The 21041-nt window shown below is 46.6% G+C and overlaps 1 long non-coding RNA gene across 1 annotated transcript; it reads left to right on the top strand.

Moving 5' to 3' along the window:
• Nucleotides 1-316: 316 nt before the first annotated feature.
• LOC115470272 lies at nt 317-3410 on the top strand. Its single transcript, XR_003942154.1, has 3 exons — nt 317-477; nt 2236-2289; nt 3120-3410. It is a non-coding gene; the product is annotated as an uncharacterized LOC115470272 (long non-coding RNA).
• Nucleotides 3411-21041: the final 17631 nt, after the last annotated feature.

Here is a 21041-nt window from a genome sequence, read left to right as displayed (position 1 = left end):
CTCTTTGGTGTCAACAAGGAAATACAAAGTTATTTCATAGATTTTGCACCACACAAACCTTTGGAATGTTTTGTCTGGATGTGTCTTATATTAAATTACAAGTTCTACCAGACAACCCATTAAGAAAGTGACTCACAAAAATTGTACTGAAGATCAATTGATTGTTCTCAATTCATAGTTAAAGTATACTCATCCACTGAGGGAGTGTAACTTCTTTCTTAATCATCGGTAATTGCTACAGAATATCAAGGCTCCACCGATGCAAAAATATTTCCCAGTTGGACTCCCTCCTATATAAAAGGAGGGTTTTCAAGCAGCCAACCCAGAGCTTGGGAAATCCTACTTCCAGTCCATTTGCCTAATTCTGCCATACAGTGCAAGAGAAAACCATGTCTGCCAAGGGTGGTCACGGTCAGTGCCAACAGCAGCAACAGTACCCACAGCCATGCCAGCAAGTACCAGACCAATGTCAAAATCGTAAGTATCATCTTATTCAGAAAATCTATGAACTCTCATTTGTTTAAATATCTTTAGTTAGACTTTCTCAGTAGTTAGAAGTAAAGAGAACATCTAAGAACTAAAATCACATATTCCCTATTAAGGTTTAATCTTGTTTTTACTTGAAAAGTAGGGTTGAAATGTCCTATGCTTAGGTCATGGTTTTGTACAACACTTTGGGTCTGATTTGTGCACTTAGATTTGAATGTTAAACTTATAAATTGGCCTCCTTGAAAATCTACTAGGGCTGAGAGCCTAATGTTATAGTCAAAACTTCACAAAACTCCTTTTTAAAATGCTAACAGCTATTGGCTAATTTATACCAAAATATTCAGTGGTAGCACCTATCTAGGTCCCAGCATTCATTATGAGGGTTCCAGCTGCTTCCCCTAAGTTAACTAGCCAATATTCAGCCCACTGCCAAGTTAGCTAACTAGATAACAAGCTGAGGGGTCCTTTTACTAAGCTGTGGTAAAAAGTGGCCTGCAGTAGTGTGGGCACATGTTTTGGGCGTACATTGGGCCATTTTTTACCATGGCGGGGAAAAAGGGCTCTTTTCAATGGGCCAAGAAATGGGTATGTACTGAAATTAAAACTAGCGTTCGCCTATTTACAGCCTCAGCCCTTACCACCATCTACTGACCTAGTGGTAAGGGCTCATGTGCTACCCGTGCAGTAAAAATGCAGCGCGCACCAACTACTGATTACCGTCAGGATCTCCCCCCCCCCCCCCCCCCCCCCAATGGAAGAAAATAGAAAATTATTTTCTATCCTGGGATTCCGCACACACCAAACTCAGAATTACCACTGGGTGCATGGGCGACTTGGCGCATGTTACCCATACATTAGCGCTCCCATGCCATAATAAAAGGGCCCCTGAATCAGTGGCGTAGCTAGGTGGGGCGCCAGGGGAGCAGCCGCTCCCCCAAACAGAGTTCTGCTGTCGCTGGCGCCTATTTTATTCTCATCGTGTTGCAATGAAAATGTGCACTGGTGCCAGCAGAAGTGCGCTCTCACGCCGCTTTCGCTCCCCCCGCGCCATCAACCTGGATCCGCTTCTGCCCTGAATATCAGCTTCTCCCTCACAAACCCCACCACCACAAGAGATTTCCCCCATGAGCTTTTCTCCATCTTGAAACTCCCTGTAGGCCCCTTGCCCAAGGGGCCCCCACCCATTTGATGGCTCAAAAGTTTACTACCAAAAAGGGCAATTCTGTAAAGCATTTTTCAAAAGTATGCTTCATATGAAATAAAGTGCAAAACACCAAAACTGACATTTTTTTCACAGTTTTTAGTCATTTTATGCTTTTTTACCTAGGCAGTATAAATCTTGCTTATAGCACTAAACATTCTATTGCCAAGAATAGTTTGGGTCTGTTTCACTAAGGAATCAGATTATCTCACATTCAGTGTTTATTGGGAAAAAACACCTTAATGTCTCAAGCCAATAACATCTATTCATATTAATACCAGATATGATCAGTTATTCTAGTAATGTTCCGTATTTGAAAAGGAGCAGTGTAGTAATGGACAATAGTAAGATCTTTATCATGCATTTGAATAATCTGTGTACTGGAGAAATAGTAATCAAACAGGTTTATATTAACCCATTATATTATCTTATTAAAGATAAACAAACCATCAGATGTCTAGTTAGGATGAAACTTAGCCCTGAATTGTTACCTGAAAAATATAAACAACTTTGTTTCATGGCTATATATCTTCTCTACATTTCAGCCTGTGAACCTGCACAGCAGTGCCAGGATCAGAACACACAGTATTCTAAGCCAGGTATGAGAAGTTATATTCAGTAAAAGACATATGTTTGACCATGAAAGTTTACTCTAAAAGTGAAAATCTTCTATAGAATTCCTAAAAAGAAAGATTATGGTTAAATGTTGCCAGGAAGAAAGGAGGCAGCAGAAGGAAGTTGTAAGAATGAGCATTTCCTGACATCTACAGACAGTATTTCCTGTGATTATTGTCTTCTCTGTATATTTCCTATGTTCTGCACAAAGCCATGCACCTTGTAACTTGTATTTCTAAAGCACACGGCAGAATGATATCTGACTATTTCAGCACAAATTCTATACAAGGGGGAAAATCTAATCTTTGAAACTTAATTAAACTATTATAACAGGCCCAATAAAATATTTCTGTAGGTTTATTTCATTGATCAAGAAAGTCTTCAGAAGAAAATTCCATATAAGAAATGTCTTCCCAATTAGAAAACCTAAGGAAGGTTTATGAAGTGTGTAAGACACACATGTAAGAAAGGAATCCATAAGAATTGTAAACTTTAATATTCTAGCAGATATACTGAAGAAAGTCATCTTTGAGAACTGCCCTCTGTCTGCTCTTTCCCTGCAGTAATTATCTTCTTGCTCCTTCCCAGTACTAACAGATGCATGTTCTGAACCTTAGGACTCTTTCCTACTTCCAGCCATCACTACTGTGTAGTAGAGCAATATATACTAATCACTTTCTCAAAGTTCTGTCCTGCTCTATTACTTTTCTACTTTATTAGATTTTACAAATAATAGCAGTAATATATTGTGCCACAAATATTAACCCAGGACTAAAATACAGTCTACTAATTTTGTATCTTTCTTTCACTGTAGTTCCCTGTGAACCATATCCACCCCAGTGCCAGGACCAGGGGAAATCATACCCTGGAGGATGCAAGAAATGAAGACTGTATCTTGAATAACACAGACTAGAAGAAAGGGGATTGATGAATCAGCTACATTACTTCTTGTGTGTGAATAACAAAATAAGGATATTAAACTACACTGCATTGACTTTCTTACATCTATAGCATCATTTCTTTAAAAAGTCATGTTAATTTCTTACCATCAGAGCACATTCAGTCTTCAAACACCAACCTTCTAATAAAAATATTATTTATTTCATTTCCTGTTTATCAGCTACTTTATTTTATTTATGATTTGAAGATTCATGTGTTTTAAAGCATAATATTAATTCAACTTCACAGTGCATTTGAAATATGATATTAGTCTATCAACATCTATCCACCTCCAGATAGCCTCAATAAGATATTGTTAATCCTTGACAGATTTCAGAAGTTAAACTCAAGAACTGAAGTAAATTCAGAACATATATCTTCTCTTTTCTAACTGATGAAAATATAAAATGGACACAGTGATCAAAATGAAACATTGAAAACCAATATTCCATAATCTATAAAATGCAGCAAAAAACTGATGTCTAGCTGCCTGATATTTGAAACTCAATAAATTCTGAATGTGTCTAGTCTTTGATATACAAGTGATCATAAAATTTCATGTAACTTCTATTTTTTTATCTTCTGAATTTCCATTATTTTGAAAATTATAAATGCAGTCTACAGAATCCATGCACAGTCTTCCTATACAAAAGAACTTAAGCTTTGCCCTGGAATTTATAGCATGGAATGTTGCCATGATTTGGGTTTCTGCCAGGTACTTGTGACATAGCTTGTCCACTGTTGGAAACAGGATACTGGGCTAGATGGACCATTAGTCTGACTCAGTATGTTCTTATGTTCAAGCACTAAAAATGTCTAGGACATGACCATTTTCGAAACAAAAAGATTTTTTTCAGGCTCATAAATGGCCATGTTTGCCATTTAATTTTAAGATTGGGTTATTCTATTTAAAATGTTAGATTCAAATCCACCTTTGAAAAATCATTTCCTTTTCAGGGGGGCATGTCACTGTAATTCGCTGCCTTTGGTCCTGAAAACACAACTGTCCTATACTTATTTTAGGAAGTTGCTTAAACCCATTTATATGAAGGTTAATCCTGTGCTTACACAGCAGGCCCTGTTTACTAAGCTGTGCTGTAGGCGTGCAAACATTTTAGCACGTGCAAACGCTAGAGACACCCATAAGAGTATAATGGGTGTCTATTGTTAGTGCATGTCACAAAATGCCTAGCTACCTACCTGGGGTTACCCCACAGCTACTTAGAGGGTCTATCCTAAGCACAGCTCAGGTCTACCTGCACCTGCCACTCATGCTCTACACTAGCACCCTCCTCCCACTGATTGGGTCACATCCACCTCTGGATGAGTCTCCAGCTCTCATACTATCCCCAGTGATTTCTAGGTTACTGAAGCCACACTCCCAGAGGTCCCACAGTTCCCAGAAAGCACTCACAGACCCAACACGCAAACCACCAGGATTCTTTATCAGTCCAGAACGGTAGAATGAACAAGCAAATGTGTTTATTCTCAGAACTTGGAACAGTGGACAAAAAATGTTCAGTTAGCAAACACTAACAAGTAACTGAAAAATGGATCAATTAGAAAACTAACTAAATATTTGCACACTTCCAAGATAGTACCTGGGGAGATCACCAGTTATCCAATATAACTGTTTTTATAGTGCTTTAGCAAAGAGCTCTCTCTCTCTCTCTTCTCCCGGGCTGAAACTGAACTCAAAACCAGTAAAGTCCAAATGAGATGAGTTCCTGGACCAATCAGAGCCCAGTCAACAAGATTTCAAATATATACTATTTCTTGCTTCCTGTTTGTGTTAAACTAAAGAAAAAGCACTCAGTTCTCTATAACAGCTTTACAGCAAAAGAAACACCACCTGCTGGCCAAATAGGAGAAATACACTTCAGAACATAATCAATGCAAAAAATATCCAATACATTTTACAGGCTTAAAACCAGTGCTTTTTTTGAAGGAAAAAAGGTGCCGGTACTCATTATGGGTGGGACCACCACCTATGGCCATGCCCTTATGATAGCCACACCCATGTTAGCCACACTCCTTGGTGCATATAAACAGGCATCATTGAAAATATACCAGTATAGGAGAAAAAAATAACTTAAATTTTTTTCATTATAAATAATTTCTGTAAGATGTTACAGCTCCAGTATACCCAGTGCAAAATAAGATAGCAGATGTAAATTCTCAAATTGGACATATTCCAAATACTAAAATGAAAATAAAATGATTTTTTTCTACCTTTGTTGTCTGGTGACTTTGTTTTTCTGATCATGTCGGTCCCAGTATCTGATTCTGCTGCTCTCTATCTGTTCCCTTAACTCCATTTCCATGGATTCCTTTCCATTTATTTCTTTACTTTCCTCCTTTCTTCTTCATTTCTTGCTCTTCATCCATAGGTAAAAGCTGGGTCCTCCGCAGACTTGACTGGAGGAGGTATAGAGTGGATCCAGTTTTTCACTATTTTCTCCATCCATGTGCAGTTTTTCTTCTCTTTTCCCTTTCCCTCATCTCCGTCAGTATGCATCTCCTTCCTCTCTCTTCCCTCTCATCCATCCATGTCCAGCATTTCTCCTCTCTCCTCCCCTCCATCCATGTTCATCTCACTTCCTCTCTTTCCCTCTCCTCCATCCATGTTCATCTCACTTTCTCTCTCTTCCCTCCCCTCCATCCATGTTCATCTCACTTCATTTCTCTTCCCTCTCATCCCATCTATGTCCAGCATTTCTCCTCTCTCCCCTCCCCTCCATCCATGTCCAGCAACTCTCCTCTCTACCCTGCCCTCCCATCCCATCCATGTCCAGGATTCTCCTCTGCCTTCCCCTCCCATCCATGTTCAGCGATTCTCCTTTGCCCCTATCCTTCCCTCCCATCCATGTTCACCGATTCTCTGCCCTCCCCTCCATGTCCAGTGATTCTCCCTTCCCCCTATCCTCCCCTTCCTTCCCCCTATCCCCCCTCCCTTCCATGCCCTGTGACTCGCCCCCAACCTCCACCTGCCCCTGAGATCGTTCCAACCCCATCCCCACCTGCCGGCCTTCAGCTCACCAACTTTCCGTTCTGCCCCCTGCAAATCTAATATTTACCGAAGTCGCAGCGTGAACCGGCAGTAGTGAAGACAGCAAGCAGGCAGGCTTGCCTCCTCGTTGCTTCCCTGCCCTCTCAGCACAGCTCAGGCTCAGCGTCCTGCCTTCGTCGCTTCCCTGCCCAGTCTCAACACAGCTCAGGCTCAGCATCCCGCCTTCATCGCGCTGCGACTTCGGTAAATATTAGATTTGCAGGGGGCAGAACAGAACGTTGGTGAGCCGGCCCTCAGAAAAAAAAGGTGCCAGTACGCTGTACCGGCACAAAAAAAGCACTGCTTAAAACAAACTGTTTCTTTACAGTTAACTAATTTTTAACACATGCTAAAAAGTTAGCTTGCCTACAGTGCAGCTTCTATATTGAGGTACTCTTTTTGTAAACCATTGTGAATCCAATTTCTTGGAATTAATGGTTGGTATATAAGAACCAGGTAGAAGAGAAAAGAATGTTTTCAGCAAAACATTCAAAGTTAGATTTAGACATATCAAAAATGCCCCTCTACATCAAATATGGGGACAGAATTCAATTCAATCCCATTCACACATTGAGATATTCCACTCAAGGAGCTAAAACAATTCAATCCTGATCAATTGATGGCTGACTATGTAAAAGGAGGCCATAGAACTATTCCCCCCCATCCTTATCAGATTGCAGAAGAAGTGTAGCCTATTTAACAAACCCAGCAGTAAAGTTTATGTTCTGTGTTAAACATGACATCCTGATTGGTAATATTCAAGGCCAGTATCATCCAGAAACATAAACAGCTGCCAGGCCACCGCCTTCTCAGTTACTTTTCCCAAGAAAGTTAACTTGGACACTGGACTTTACTTCTTTTTAACCCCAGGATTAAGGTTACCATATGGCTCCAGAAAAAGGAGGACACATTTGATCCAGTCCGGGTTTTGCTTCCATTGAAAGCAATGGAAGTATAACCCAGACTGGCTCAATCTGTCCTCCTTTTTCTGGAGCCATATGGTAACCCTACCCAGGATCTAAATCTAGCTTCTTCAGTGATGCAAGTGGGTATCAATACTAAAATACAGTACTGTCAATGAAAAAAAACAGATAGGTCCAGTTCATTGTTCGATAATACAGTTGGCTCCGCCCCTTCCTGGGGCCGTCCTCGGAGATGGGCGCCCCCGTTCGATTATGCCCCTCTACATCAGGTGTGGATGTTATTCAAAAACACTATCTTAGAAGCCAGTCCAGATGCAATCCACATATTTGCAATAGTGGAAAGAAGAAAAAATGTCAGTCAGCATGGTTTAAAGGTAAAGTAAAAGAGGCCATTACAGCCGAAAGATTGTCCTTCAAAGAATGGAAAAAGGACCCAAATAAAGAAAACAAGAAGCAACATAAGCACTGGCAAGTCTGATGCAAAGCATTAATAAAGAAGGCTAAAAGAGAACATAAAGAGAAACTTGTTGCAGAGGCTAGTACTCACAGTAACTACTTTTTCAGGTATATCAGAACAGAAAGCCTGCGAGGGAATCTGTGGGACTGTTAGAAAGGAGCAAAAGGGATGCTCAGGGAGGACAAGGCCATGGCAGAGCAACTGAATGAATTATTTGCTTCTATCTTTACGGAAGAAGATGTAACAGATCTGCCTATACTGGAAATAGTTTTCACGGGTGATGATGCGGAGGAACTGAAAGAAATCTTGGTGAATCTGGAAGATGTACTGAGCCAAATTGACAAATTAAAGAGTAGTAAATCACCTGGACCAAATGACATATATCCAAGGGTACTCAAAGAATTCAAGCATGAAATTGCTGATCTGCTGTTAGTAATATGTAATCTGTCGTTAAAATCGTCCATAGTACTTGAAGATTGGAGGATGGCCAATGTGACGCCGGTTTTTAAAAGGGTTCTAGGGGTGATCCAGGAAATTATAGACCAGTAAAACTGACGTCGGTGCCATCAAATTACAGAACATGTAGACAAATGCAGCTTAATGGGACAGAGTCAGCATGGGTTCAACCAAGGGAAGTTTTGCCTCACCAATTTGCTTCATTTCTTTGAAGGTGTGAATAAACATGTGGATAAAGATGAGCCAGTTGATGTAACATAGTAACATAGTAGATGACAGCAGAAAAAGACCTGCACGGTCCATCCAGTCTGCCCAACAAGATAACTCATATTTGCTACTTTTTGTGTATACCCTACTTTGATTTGTACCTGTGCTCTTCAGGGCACAGACCGTATAAGTCTGCCCAGCACTATCCCTGCCTCCCAACCACCAGCCCCACCTCCCAACCACCAGCTCTGGCACAGACCGTATAAGTCTACCCAGCACTATCCTCGCCTCCCAACCACCAGACCTGCCTCCCAACCACCGGCTCTGGCACAGACCGTACAAGTCTGTCCAGCACTATCCCCGCCTCCCAACCACCAGTCCTGCTTCCCACCACTGGCTCTAGCACAGACCATATAAGTCTGCCCAGCACTATCCCCGCCTCCCAACCACCAGCCCTGCCTCCCAATCTTGACTAAGCTCCTGAGGATCCATTTCTACGGCACAGGATTCCTTTATGCTTATCCCACGCATGTTTGAATTCTGTTACCGTTTTCATTTCCACCACCTCCCGCGGGAGGGCATTCCAAGCATCCACTACTCTCTCCATGAAAAAATACTTCCTGACATTTTTCTTGTAGTGTATCTAGATTTTCAGAAAGCTTTCGATAAAGTTCCTCATGTGAAACTCCTGAGAAAATTAAAGAGTTATTGGACAAAAAAACAGAGGATAGGGCTAAATGGTCATTTCTCTCAATGGAGGAGGGTGAACAGTGTAGTACCACAGGGATCTGTACTGGAACCGGTGCTATTCAGCATATTTAAAATGATATGGAAATCAGAACAAGTGAGGTGATCAAATTTGCAGATGATACAAAACTACAAGGTTGTTAAAACACGTGCGGATAGTGAAATATTGCAGGGAAGACTGGGAATCCAAATGGCAGATGAAATTTAATGTGGACAAATGCAAGGTGATGCACATTGGAAAGAATAATCCAATTCAGTGGCGTACCTAGGGTAGTTGACACCCGGGGCCGGTCATTTTTTTAACACCCCCCCCCCCCCCAAAAAAAAATCCAGTACTAGGCATGCCGAGAATACAAAACACTCAGGACCTTTAGAGCAATTCTACCATACCATAAGCAGTCATTTCTACGAGTCACACAAGGAAAAGGAAAGCATCTTAAACACTACAGTGCGCACTAGAACATCAATTCACCTATTGTAAAACGAAACCAGACAGAATAGTACAGATCGTAGATCCTGCCCAGTCAATGCCAACTGAAAGCCATGTCTTTTTCACAAACACAGATACACCCTAATCCACTATAGGATAAGTAATCATAAACTTTCTATTTAGACAAAAATTAAACTGAACCCCCAATGCCAGACTCTGCATACAATGCAACACCACAGAAACAGAAACTGTCCCCTAGTACTGTGCAAAATATAAAGACAGCAGATGTAAATTTGAAAAAAACTAACAAGTACCAATCACCACTTTACAAATTAACAAATAGAAATAAAACAAATATAGAAAGTAAAATAATACCATTTTATTGGACTAATACATTTAGCTTTCAGAGGCCAAAACCTCCGTCCTTGGGTCAGTACAGTATAGTGCTGTTACAGTATCCTATCCTGACCTGAGGAAGGGGGTTTTGTTCTCCAAAAGTTAGTCAAAATGTATTAAAATTAGTCCAATAAAAAGATTACCTTGTTTAAATGTTCTATTATAAACATTTATTAACACAGCTACAATGCTACTTTATCCTAAAGCAAAAAACAAAAATATATATTTTATTTACAGTTTGTTGTCTCTGGTTTCTGCTTTCCTCATCTTCTTTTCACCATCTTCCTTCCATCCAGCATCTGTCTTCGTTCTCTGCCATGCAGTGTCAGCCCTCTCTGCTGTCTCCTCCATCCAATGTCTGCCCTCTCACCCTGCCCCTTCCATCCACATCTGCCCTCTATCTCTGCCCCTTCCATTCACTGTCTGCCCTTTCCCTTCCATCCACTCCACTGTCTGCCCTTTCTCTCTGCCCCTTCAATCCACCATTTGCCCTCCCTCTCCCATCCATCCAGGGTCTGCCCTCCCTCTCGCTCCCCCTTCCATCTAGGATCTGTCCCCTCTCTCTCTGCCCCTTTTTTCAGCCCCCAGTTCCAGTCCCCTTCTCCCCTCCCCTTCTCCTATCTGTGACCCCCACCCCAGTCCTCTTCTCCCCTCTGAACACCCCCACCCCAGTCCCCTTCTCCCCTCCCCCTCCCCTGTCTGAGACCCCCACCCCAGTCCCCTTCTACCCTCCCCGTCTCCCATCTGAGATCCCCAACCCAGTCCCCTTCTCCCCTCCCCTGTCTGAGATCCCCACCCCAGTCCCCTTCTCCCCTCCCCTTTTCCCCTCTGAACACCCCCACCCCAGTCCCCTTCTCCCCTCCCCTTCCCCCGTCTGAGACCCCCACCCCAGTCCCCTTCTCCCCTCCCCTTCCCTTCTCCCGTCTGAGATCCCCACTCCAGTCCCCTTCTCCCCTCCCCCTCCCCTGTCTGAGACCCCCACCCCAGTCCCCTTCTCCCCTCCCCGTCTCCCATCTGAGATCCCCAACCCAGTCCCCTTCTCCCCTCCCCCGTCTGAGATCCCCACCCCAGTCCCCTTCTCCCCTCTGAACACCCCCACCCCAGTCCCCTTCTCCCCTCCCCTGTCTGAGACCCCCACCCCAGTCCCCTTCTCCCCTCCCCTTTTCCCCTCTGAACACCCCCACCCCAGTCCCCTTCTCCCCTCCCCTTCCCTTCTCCCGTCTGAGATCCCCACTCCAGTCCCCTTCTCCCCTCCCCCTCCCCTGTCTGAGACCCCCACCCCAGTCCCCTTCTCCCCTCCCCTGTCTGAGATCCCCACCCCAGTCCCCTTCTCCCCTCCCCTTTTCCCCTCTGAACACCCCCACCTGAGTCCCTTTCGCCCCTCTCCTTCCCCACCTCAGTCCCGTTCTCACTACTGTCTGAATCGGCGAAGCAGCATCGCAGGCAGCGCCTCGTCTGCCCTGCTTGTAAAAATCAAATCTCCTTCTCCTCGTCTTGACGTCAACTCGGGCCTTCCAATCAATCACTATGTCCCGCCCGCCCTCGCGGAATTTACCTTAGAGGAGGGCGGGACATAGTGATTGATTGGAAGGCCCAAGTCGACGTCAAGCCATCAAGACGAGGAGAAGGAGATTTGATTTTTTCACAAGCAGGGCAGGCGAGGCGCTGCCTGCGACGCTGCTTCGCCGATTTTTGTTTAAAGGAGGCGGCGGGAGCGGAGCACCCCCCACCCACTGGCACCCGGGGCGGACTGCCCCCACCGCCCCCCCTTGGTACGCCACTGATCCAATTCATAGTTACCTGATGCTAGGGTCCACCTTGGAGGTCAGCACTCAAGAAAAAGATCTGTTGTACAGAATATGCTGAAATCTTCTGCTCAGAGTGCGGTGGCAGCAAAAAAAGCAAACAGGATGCTAGGAATTATTAGCAAAGGGATGATGAATTAGACCGACAATATTATAATGGCTTTGTATTGATCCATGGTGCGTCCGCACCTTGAGTATTGCATTCAGTTCTGGTCGCCATATCTCAAAAAAGATATAGGGAATTAGAAAAGGTTCAAAGAAGAGCAATCAAAATGATAAAGTGAATAGAACTCCTCTTGTATGAGGAAAGGCTAAAAAGATTAGGGCTCTTCTGCTTGGAAAAGAAATGGATGAGGGGAGTTATGATTGAGGTCTACAAAATCCTGAGTGGTATAGAACGAGCAGAAGTAAATCAATTTTTTACTCATTCCAAAAGTACAAAGACTAGGGGACACTCGAGGACGTTACTTTGAAATACTTTTAAAACAAATAGGAGGAAATATTTTTTCACTCAACGAATAGTTAAGCTCTGGAACCCTTTGCTGGAGGATGTGGTAACAGCGGTTCTCCGAGGACAAGCAGGCTGCTTGTTCTCACTGATGGGTGACGTCCACGGCAGCCCCTCCAATCGGAAACTTCACTAGCAAAGTCCTTTGCTAGCCCTCACGCGCCCGCGCGCACCGCGCATGCGCGGCCGTCTTCCCGCCCGAAACCGGCTCGAGCCGGCCAGTCTTCTTTTGTCCGCACTCGGTACGGTCGTGTTTTCGCCGTGTCGAGCCCCGGAAAGTCGACCTCGCGCGTCCAATTTGTTTTGAACGTGTTTTTTTCCTTCGGGAAAGCTTTGTCCTCGTCGGGAAGTGCTCCGGAAACCCCTCGCCGGGTTTCGTGTAAATCCTCCCCGTACTTCTAGCTTTTTCGCCCCGGTAAGTTTTCTTTCGTCGTCGGGGTAGGCCTCTTTTCGGCCTCGGTCGAGATTTTTTCTCCCTCTAAAATTTGGTGCTCCAATTTTCGCCATTTCGGCTTTTGATTTCGCCGGCGTGATTTTTCCGCCCATGACATCGAAGCCTTCCAGCGGCTTCAAGAAGTGCACCCAGTGCGCCCGGGTTATCTCGCTCACTGATCGACACTCGTCGTGTCTTCAGTGTCTGGGGGCCGAGCACCGCCCTCAGAACTGTAGTCTGTGTTCCCTGCTTCAAAGGCGGACTCAGGTAGCGAGACTAGCCCAGTGGAACGTGTTGTTCTCGGGCTCTTCGTCGGCATCGGCACCGGGATCTTCGAGTGCATCGACGTCGTCAGCGTCCAGACCATCTTCCTCGGCCGCCCCTGCATCGAGTGCATCGAGGCATCGGGCCTCTGCATCGGCGCCGAGACATCGGATAGCTGCATCGACGTCGGTGGTACCAGGACCTCGTCTGCTGATGTCGTCGGACGGTGGTGCATCGGGTGGAGTGCAGGTGAGGGCTGTCCATTCCCCTGCTGGTGGCGGTGAGCCCTCGGGTGGGTCTCCTCCTACCCTGAGGGCTCCTGCGGTACAGCCCCCCCGAGATCGACCTTCTTCAGTCTCGGCCCCGAGGAAGCGACGGATGGATTCGACGTCCTCCTCGTCGGTGCCGGGGAGCTCCGGTGACATGCTTCGGAAGAAATCGAAGAAGCATCGACACCGGTCTCCTCCCCGTGTCGGCACCGAGAGCTCTGGGTCGCCGAGGGATTCGGCACCCAGCAGGCATCGGCACCGAGAGGACCGCTCACCCTCTGTTCAGGAGGTGTCGATGCGCTCCGCTCTGGACAGCCCGGAACAGCCTCCACGCCCGGAACAGGTTCTGACGTCGACGCCTGCATCGACCTCTCAGCCTTTCTCCGCAGCCACTCTAAACGAGAGCCTCCGGGCCGTTCTCCCAGAGATTCTGGGAGAGCTGTTGCGCCCTACCCCTCCGGTACCGGCGGTGCTTGCGCCTCCGGTACCGTCGAGCGTGGCGCCGGCTGGCCCATCGCCCAGGTTGAGGTCCCCGACGTCGGTACCGCGTGCGGTGCCGACCGCGGCCACCTCCCAGGAAGGCTCCCCGACTACGTCGGCGGAGGGAGCTTCGCCGATGCGGGCCAGGGAGTCTACCTCTCGACGCCCCCATCGTGGACGTGGCTCCACAGAGTCGAGCAGGGCGAGGTTGCAGACACAGGTCCGTGAACTTGTGTCTGACACCGAGGGTGAGGCCTCGTGGGAGGAAGAGGAAGATCCCAGATATTTCTCTGACGAGGAGTCTGAGGGTCTTCCGTCTGATCCCACTCCCTCTCCTGAGAGACAGCTTTCTCCTCCCGAGAGTCTGTCTTTTGCCTCCTTTGTCCGGGAGATGTCTACGGCCATCCCCTTCCCGGTGGTTGTGGAGGACGAGCCCAGGGCTGAGATGTTTGAGCTCCTGGACTATCCTTCTCCACCTAAGGAAGCGTCCACTGTTCCCTTGCACCATGTCCTGAAAAAGACATTGCTTGCGAACTGGACCAAGCCATTAAGTAATCCCCACATCCCCAAGAAGATCGAGTCCCAGTACCGGATCCATGGGGACCCAGAGCTGATGCGCACGCAGTTGCCTCATGATTCTGGAGTTGTGGATCTGGCCCTAAAGAAGGCTAAGAGTTCTAGGGAACATGCTTCGGCGCCCCCGGGCAAAGACGCTAGAACCTTAGACTCCTTTGGGAGGAAGGCCTACCATTCCTCTATGCTCGTGTCCAAGATCCAGTCTTACCAGCTCTACACGAGCATCCACATGCGGAACAATGTGCGGCAGTTGGCGGGCCTGGTTGATGCTCTTCCCCCCGAGCAAGCCAAGCCTTTTCAGGAGGTGGTCAGGCAGCTGAAGGCGTGCAGAAAATTCCTGGCCAGAGGAGTTTATGACACTTTTGATGTTGCGTCCAGGGCCGCTGCTCAAGGTGTGGTGATGCGCAGGCTCTCATGGCTGCGTGCCGCCGACATGGAGAATAGACTCCAGCAGCGGATTGCGGACTCGCCTTGCCGTGCGGACAATATTTTTGGCGAAAAAGTCGAACAGGTGGTAGAGTCTCTCCACCAGCGGGACACCGCATTCGACAAGTTCGCCCGCCGGCAGCCTTCAGCTTCTACCTCTACAGGTAGACGATTTTTCGGGGGAAGGAAGACTGGTCCCTATACTTCTGGCAAGCGTAGGTACAATCCTCCTTCCCGACAGCCTGTGGCCCAGGCTAAGCCCCAGCGCGCTCGCTCTCGTCAGCAGCGTGCGCCTCAGCAAGGCCCCCCGGCTCCCCAGCAAAAGCAAGGGGCGAGCTTTTGACTGGCTCCAGCAGAGCATAGCCGACATCCAAGTGTCCGTGCCGGGCGACCTGCCAGTCGGGGGGAGGTTGAAAGCTTTTCACCAAAGGTGGCCTCTCATAACCTCCGATCAGTGGGTTCTGCAAATAGTCCGGCAGGGATACACCCTCAATTTGGCCTCAAAACCTCCAAATTGTCCACCGGGAGCTCAGTCTTACAGCTTCCAGCACAAGAAGGTACTTGCAGAGGAACTCTCCGCCCTTCTCAGCGCCAATGCGGTCGAGCCCGTGCCATCCGGGCAAGAAGGGCTGGGATTCTATTCCAGGTACTTCCTTGTGGAAAAGAAAACAGGGGGGATGCGTCCCATCCTAGACCTAAGGGCCCTGAACAAATATCTCGTAAAAGAAAAGTTCAGGATGCTTTCCCTGGGCACCCTTCTCCCCATGATTCAGCAAAACGATTGGCTATGCTCTCTGGACTTGAAGGATGCCTACACACACATCCCGATACTGCCAGCTCACAGACAGTATCTGCGATTTCAGCTGGGCACACGCCACTTCCAGTACTGTGTGCTACCCTTTGGGCTCGCCTCTGCGCCCAGGGTGTTCACAAAGTGCCTAGCTGTGGTAGCAGCGGCGCTTCGCAGGCTGGGGGTGCACGTGTTCCCATATCTCGACGATTGGCTGGTGAAGAACACATCCGAGGCAGGAGCCCTGCAGTCCATGCAGATGACTATTCGCCTCCTGGAGCTACTGGGGTTTGTGATAAATTACCCAAAGTCCCATCTTCTCCCAGTGCAGAAACTCGAATTCATCGGAGCCCTGCTGGATTCTCGGACGGCTCGCGCCTATCTCCCAGAGGCGAGGGCCAACAACTTGTTGTCCCTCGTCTCGCGGGTGCGAGCGTCCCAGCAGATCACAGCTCGGCAGATGTTGAGATTGCTGGGCCACATGGCCTCCACAGTTCATGTGACTCCCATGGCCCGCCTTCACATGAGATCTGCTCAATGGACCCTAGCCTCCCAGTGGTATCAGGCCGCTGGGGGTCTAGAGGACGTGATCCACCTGTCCACGAGTTTTCTCGAATCCCTGTATTGGTGGACGATTTGCTCCAATTTGACTCTGGGACGTCCCTTCCAAATTCCTCAGCCACAAAAAGTGCTGACCACGGACGCGTCTCTCCTGGGATGGGGAGCTCATGTCGATGGGCTTCACACCCAAGGACGGTGGTCCCTCCAAGAAAGCGATCTACTGATCAATCTTCTGGAGTTGCGAGCGATCTGGAACGCTCTGAAGGCTTTCAGAGATCGGCTGTCCCACCAAATTATCCAAATTCAGACAGACAATCAGGTTGCCATGTACTATGTCAACAAGCAGGGGGGCACCGGATCTCGCCCCCTGTGTCAGGAAGCCGTCAGCATGTGGCTCTGGGCTCGCCGTCAAGGCATGGTGCTCCAAGCCACATATCTGGCAGGCGTAAACAACAGTCTGGCCGACAGGTTGAGCAGGATTATGCAACCTCACGAGTGGTCGCTCAATTCCCGTGTGATGAGACAGATCTTCCAGGCGTGGGGCACCCCCCTGGTGGATCTCTTCGCATCTCAAGTGAACCACAAGGTCCCTCAGTTCTGTTCCAGGCTTCAGGCCCACGGCAGACTGGCGTCGGATGCCTTCCTCCTGGATTGGGGGGAGGGCCTCCTGTATGCTTATCCTCCCATCCCTCTGGTGGGGAAGACTTTGTTGAAACTCAAGCAAGACCGAGGCACCATGATTCTGATTGCTCCTTTTTGGCCGCGTCAGATCTGGTTCCCCCTTCTTCTGGAGTTATCCTCCGAAGAACCGTGGAGATTGGAGTGTTTTCCGACCCTCATCACGCAGGACGAAGGGGCTCTTCTGCATCCCAACCTCCAGTCCCTGGCTCTCACGGCCTGGATGTTGAGGGCGTAGACTTTGCCTCTTTGGGTCTGCCAGAGGGTGTCTCCCGCATCTTGCTTGCTTCCAGGAAAGACTCCACTAAGAGAAGTTACTTCTTTCATTGGAGGAGGTTTGCCGTCTGGTGTGACAGCAAGGCCCTAGATCCTCGCTCTTGTCCTACACAGACCCTGCTTGAATACCTTCTGCACTTGTCTGAGTCTGGTCTGAAGACCAACTCCGTAAGAGTTCACCTTAGTGCAATCAGTGCATACCATTACCAAGTGGAAGGTAAGCCGATCTCAGGACAGCCTTTAGTTGTTCGCTTCATGAGAGGTTTGCTTTTGTCAAAGCCCCCTGTCAAGCCTCCTACAGTGTCATGGGATCTCAATGTCGTTCTCACCCAGCTGATGAAACCTCCTTTTGAGCCACTGGATTCATGCCATCCGAAGTACTTGACCTGGAAGGTCATTTTCTTGGTGGCAGTTACTTCGGCTCGTAGAGTCAGTGAGCTTCAGGCCCTGGTAGCCCAGGCCCCTTACACTAAATTTCATCACAACAGAGTAGTCCTCCGCACTCACCCTAAGTTCCTGCCAAAGGTCGTGTCGGAGTTCCATCTGAACCAGTCAATTGTCTTGCCAACATTCTTTCCCCGTCCTCATTCCTGCCCTGCTGAACGTCAGCTGCACACATTGGACTGCAAGAGAGCATTGGCCTTCTACCTGGAGCGGACACAGCCCCACAGACAGTCCGCCCAATTGTTTGTTTCTTTTGATCCCAATAGGAGGGGAGTGGCTGTAGGGAAACGCACCATATCCAATTGGCTAGCAGATTGCATTTCCTTCACTTACGCCCAGGCGGGGCTGGCTCTTGAGGGTCATGTCACGGCTCATAATGTTAGAGCCATGGCTGCGTCGGTAGCCCACTTGAAGTCAGCCTCCATTGAAGAAATTTGCAAAGCTGCGACGTGGGCTTCTGTCCACACATTCACATCCCATTACTGCCTGCAGCAGGATACCCGACGCGACAGTCGGTTCGGGCAGTCAGTTCTTCAGAACCTGTTTGGGCTTTAGGATCCAACTCCACCCCCCGAGGGCCCTGTTTGTTCTGTTCCAGGCTACACTCTCAGTTAGTTGGTAAATTTTTTAGGTCAATCTCAGTTATGGCCTCGCCGTTGCGAGGCCCAATTGACCAATGTTGTTGTTTTGAGTGAGCCTGGGGGCTAGGGATACCCCATCAGTGAGAACAAGCAGCCTGCTTGTCCTCGGAGAAAGCGAATGCTACATACCTGTAGAAGGTATTCTCCGAGGACAGCAGGCTGATTGTTCTCACCAACCCGCCCGCCTCCCCTTTGGAGTTGAGTCTTCCCTTGAAGTGTATTGTCTTGCTACATACTGGACTGGCCGGCTCGAGCCGGTTTCGGGCGGGAAGACGGCCGCGCATGCGCGGTGCGCGCGGGCGCGCGAGGGCTAGCAAAGGACTTTGCTAGTGAAGTTTCCGATTGGAGGGGCTGCCGTGGACGTCACCCATCAGTGAGAACAATCAGCCTGCTGTCCTCGGAGAATACCTTCTACAGGTATGTAGCATTCGCTTTAGCGTATCTGGTTTTTAAAAAAGGTTTGGACAAATTCCTGGATGAAACGTCCATAGTCTGCTATTGAGACAGACATGGGAAGCAACTGCTTGCCCTGGGATTTGTAGTATGGAATGTTGTCACAATTTGGGTTTCTGCCAGTATTTGTGATCTGGCTTGACCACTGTTTGGAAAACAGGATACTGAGCAAGATGGACCATTGGTCTGACCCAGTATGGCTACTCTTATGTTCTTATTATTTTATTGATTGATTCACAAGGTCTGCTTTCTTCTTTCCTGGATTATGATCCACCCCAGATTTTACACTGGGGTAGTATAATGTGGCTGAGCCGCCTGGAGGAAAAGGAAGCAGTTGTAGTGAAGGGTTAATGTTGAAGGGAAAGTGGATTGATTGGGAAGGCTGAGGAGTGAGAACCAATAAGGGAGAGGAAAGAAAGAAAAAAATGCAAGGAAAATTTCGAGCAGGCTCGCAGTTCATCATGAGCCCAGGTGGGTGAACGGTAATTCCCCCCCCCCCTTTTCTTTTATGGGTGTTGAGGTATTAAGGTCAAGGGTAGAGTGGCTGGGAGGAGAGGGGGGTTTGGTTGACCTAGTGGAGGGTGGGTTGAGCAATCATTTACTTTATCAGTGTTAGTAGTAAACAGTTGGGGAGTTTATTGAAAGGGAATTGGGGGTTCATGTGCAGAAACCATCATAGACTTGGGGGAAAAGGTTGGTTCAGTGGAACTGTGAACCATACCTTTGGGATCAGTGAACATTTGAAATGTTAGAACGAGACATCTGACTAAGAGGGGTTTATTGTAATATTGTTGAATTTACCATATAAGTGTTAAGTAAATAAAGGCAATTTGAATTTGGTGAACAAAGCTGTTGCTGATTTAATCCACAGTTAAGAGTGAAGTGTTATTTATTTTTTTAATTTAAGGATGTGACTGTTGTTAATGAAAGAGGGCGTGTGAATGCTTATGTTAGGAGGGGACCAGAACATTCCTAGTGAAGATTCTCGTGGATGTTTCCTAGAAGGCTATTTCGACTCTTGTATCAGAGACTAAAATTATGATTCAACAGTTTCTTCCCCAAGTTGCTCAATTCTCTCAGCAGAATGTGAATAAACTTGCAGAACAGGACTCTAAGGTGGCTAATTTAGAATCTTCTTGGGGGACTTTGGACAACCAGGTCTCAGCTATTCAGTTTGCTAATGTTTCCTTTAGTACGGATAGCTTGTTCCTGCAAAGGCAGGATGAACTTTTAGAAAACTGATCAGACAAGAAATATAAGACTCCTAAATGTTCCTTAATGTCATTTACTAGCCCGTAAGTTGCTGTTTAATAAATATTTAAAGAAAGTCCTGGAGCTGTCTGAGGCTGATTCCATTCTGATTTCTAGCATGCATTATATTTCTCCTGCTATAAAGTTTTCCAAAGATAATGGGGAAGGAGGCAGCTGGTACATGCATCATCAGTTGACTTAACAGCTTTATTAGAGATGTCTTACGATGTAATTTCCACTAGAATCACCCTTCTGGTTTCTTTCATTAAAGAGGACGAATAAAATAGCTATATTAAAACACTTTTTTCAACATTTTCCCCAATGTGTCCAAAGCAACACAGGTGTATAGGAGACAGTTTTTGACTCTGAAGCCTTAAGTGTTGCAGCTGGGAGCATCTTTTTTTTCATAGGTTTCTGTTCAAGTATGTTATTACATATTAGGGGAATAGGTATATGTTTTTTGACCCATTGCAAATGGAATCTTTTTTTACTGGGGAAATGAAGTAGACAGGTGGTCATGTGTTATCATTTAACTTTCCTGTACTTTTCTTGGTGGTTAAGTTGATAGATGTTTAAATATAGATTGAAATCCAAATATTACTATTTTTTAGATAACTTTCATCTGCTTTCTTCACACCTTGATGTGGTCTATAGTAATTATTGTATTCTTTGTTTATTGCTTGTAATATTGCATGCTTTTATTTCCGAAAATCTCTGAAAACTTTTTTATTTAGTGTGTATTCACTAAATTTTGGAGTCTTGTAACTAATTGGTTTATCAATTCCTTAGAATGCTCAGCTGTTTCTTATTGTGAGCCACCTTGAACTTTGAGGTATTGGTGGTTGATATATGCAATTTGTAATGTAATGTTATTGTACTTTGAAAATTGAACAATAAAATGGAAAAAGAAAATCGAACAATAAAGTGAAAAAAATGGATGGGGCTTTACAGATGGTTTGGGGACTGACTATAGGTCAGAAAGGACTCCCATTAACAGAGACATGAAAGAATGAGGGAATCGGGTGTTAAGATACAGCAAAAGGATCAGCAAATTATGAATTTGCATGGCTGTTGCTGGTGAAGGATAAAATGATTGTCTACTGCCAGTTAAAAACTTTGGAAAATTATAGTAGAAAACTGCATGAAGTTAGTTGGGAAGATGCAACGTGTGCATCTGAAGCCTCTGGGGCCAGTCTCTACTTGAAGGGCCTACTAGAAGTAGCTTATATATATATATATATATATATATATATATATATATATATATATATATATAT

Source organism: Microcaecilia unicolor, chromosome 5, assembly GCF_901765095.1.
Source record: "Microcaecilia unicolor chromosome 5, aMicUni1.1, whole genome shotgun sequence".
NCBI lineage: Eukaryota > Metazoa > Chordata > Amphibia > Gymnophiona > Siphonopidae > Microcaecilia > Microcaecilia unicolor.
The sequence above is the reverse complement of the archived record's forward strand: the minus strand, read 5'-3'. Positions and strand labels throughout refer to the sequence as shown.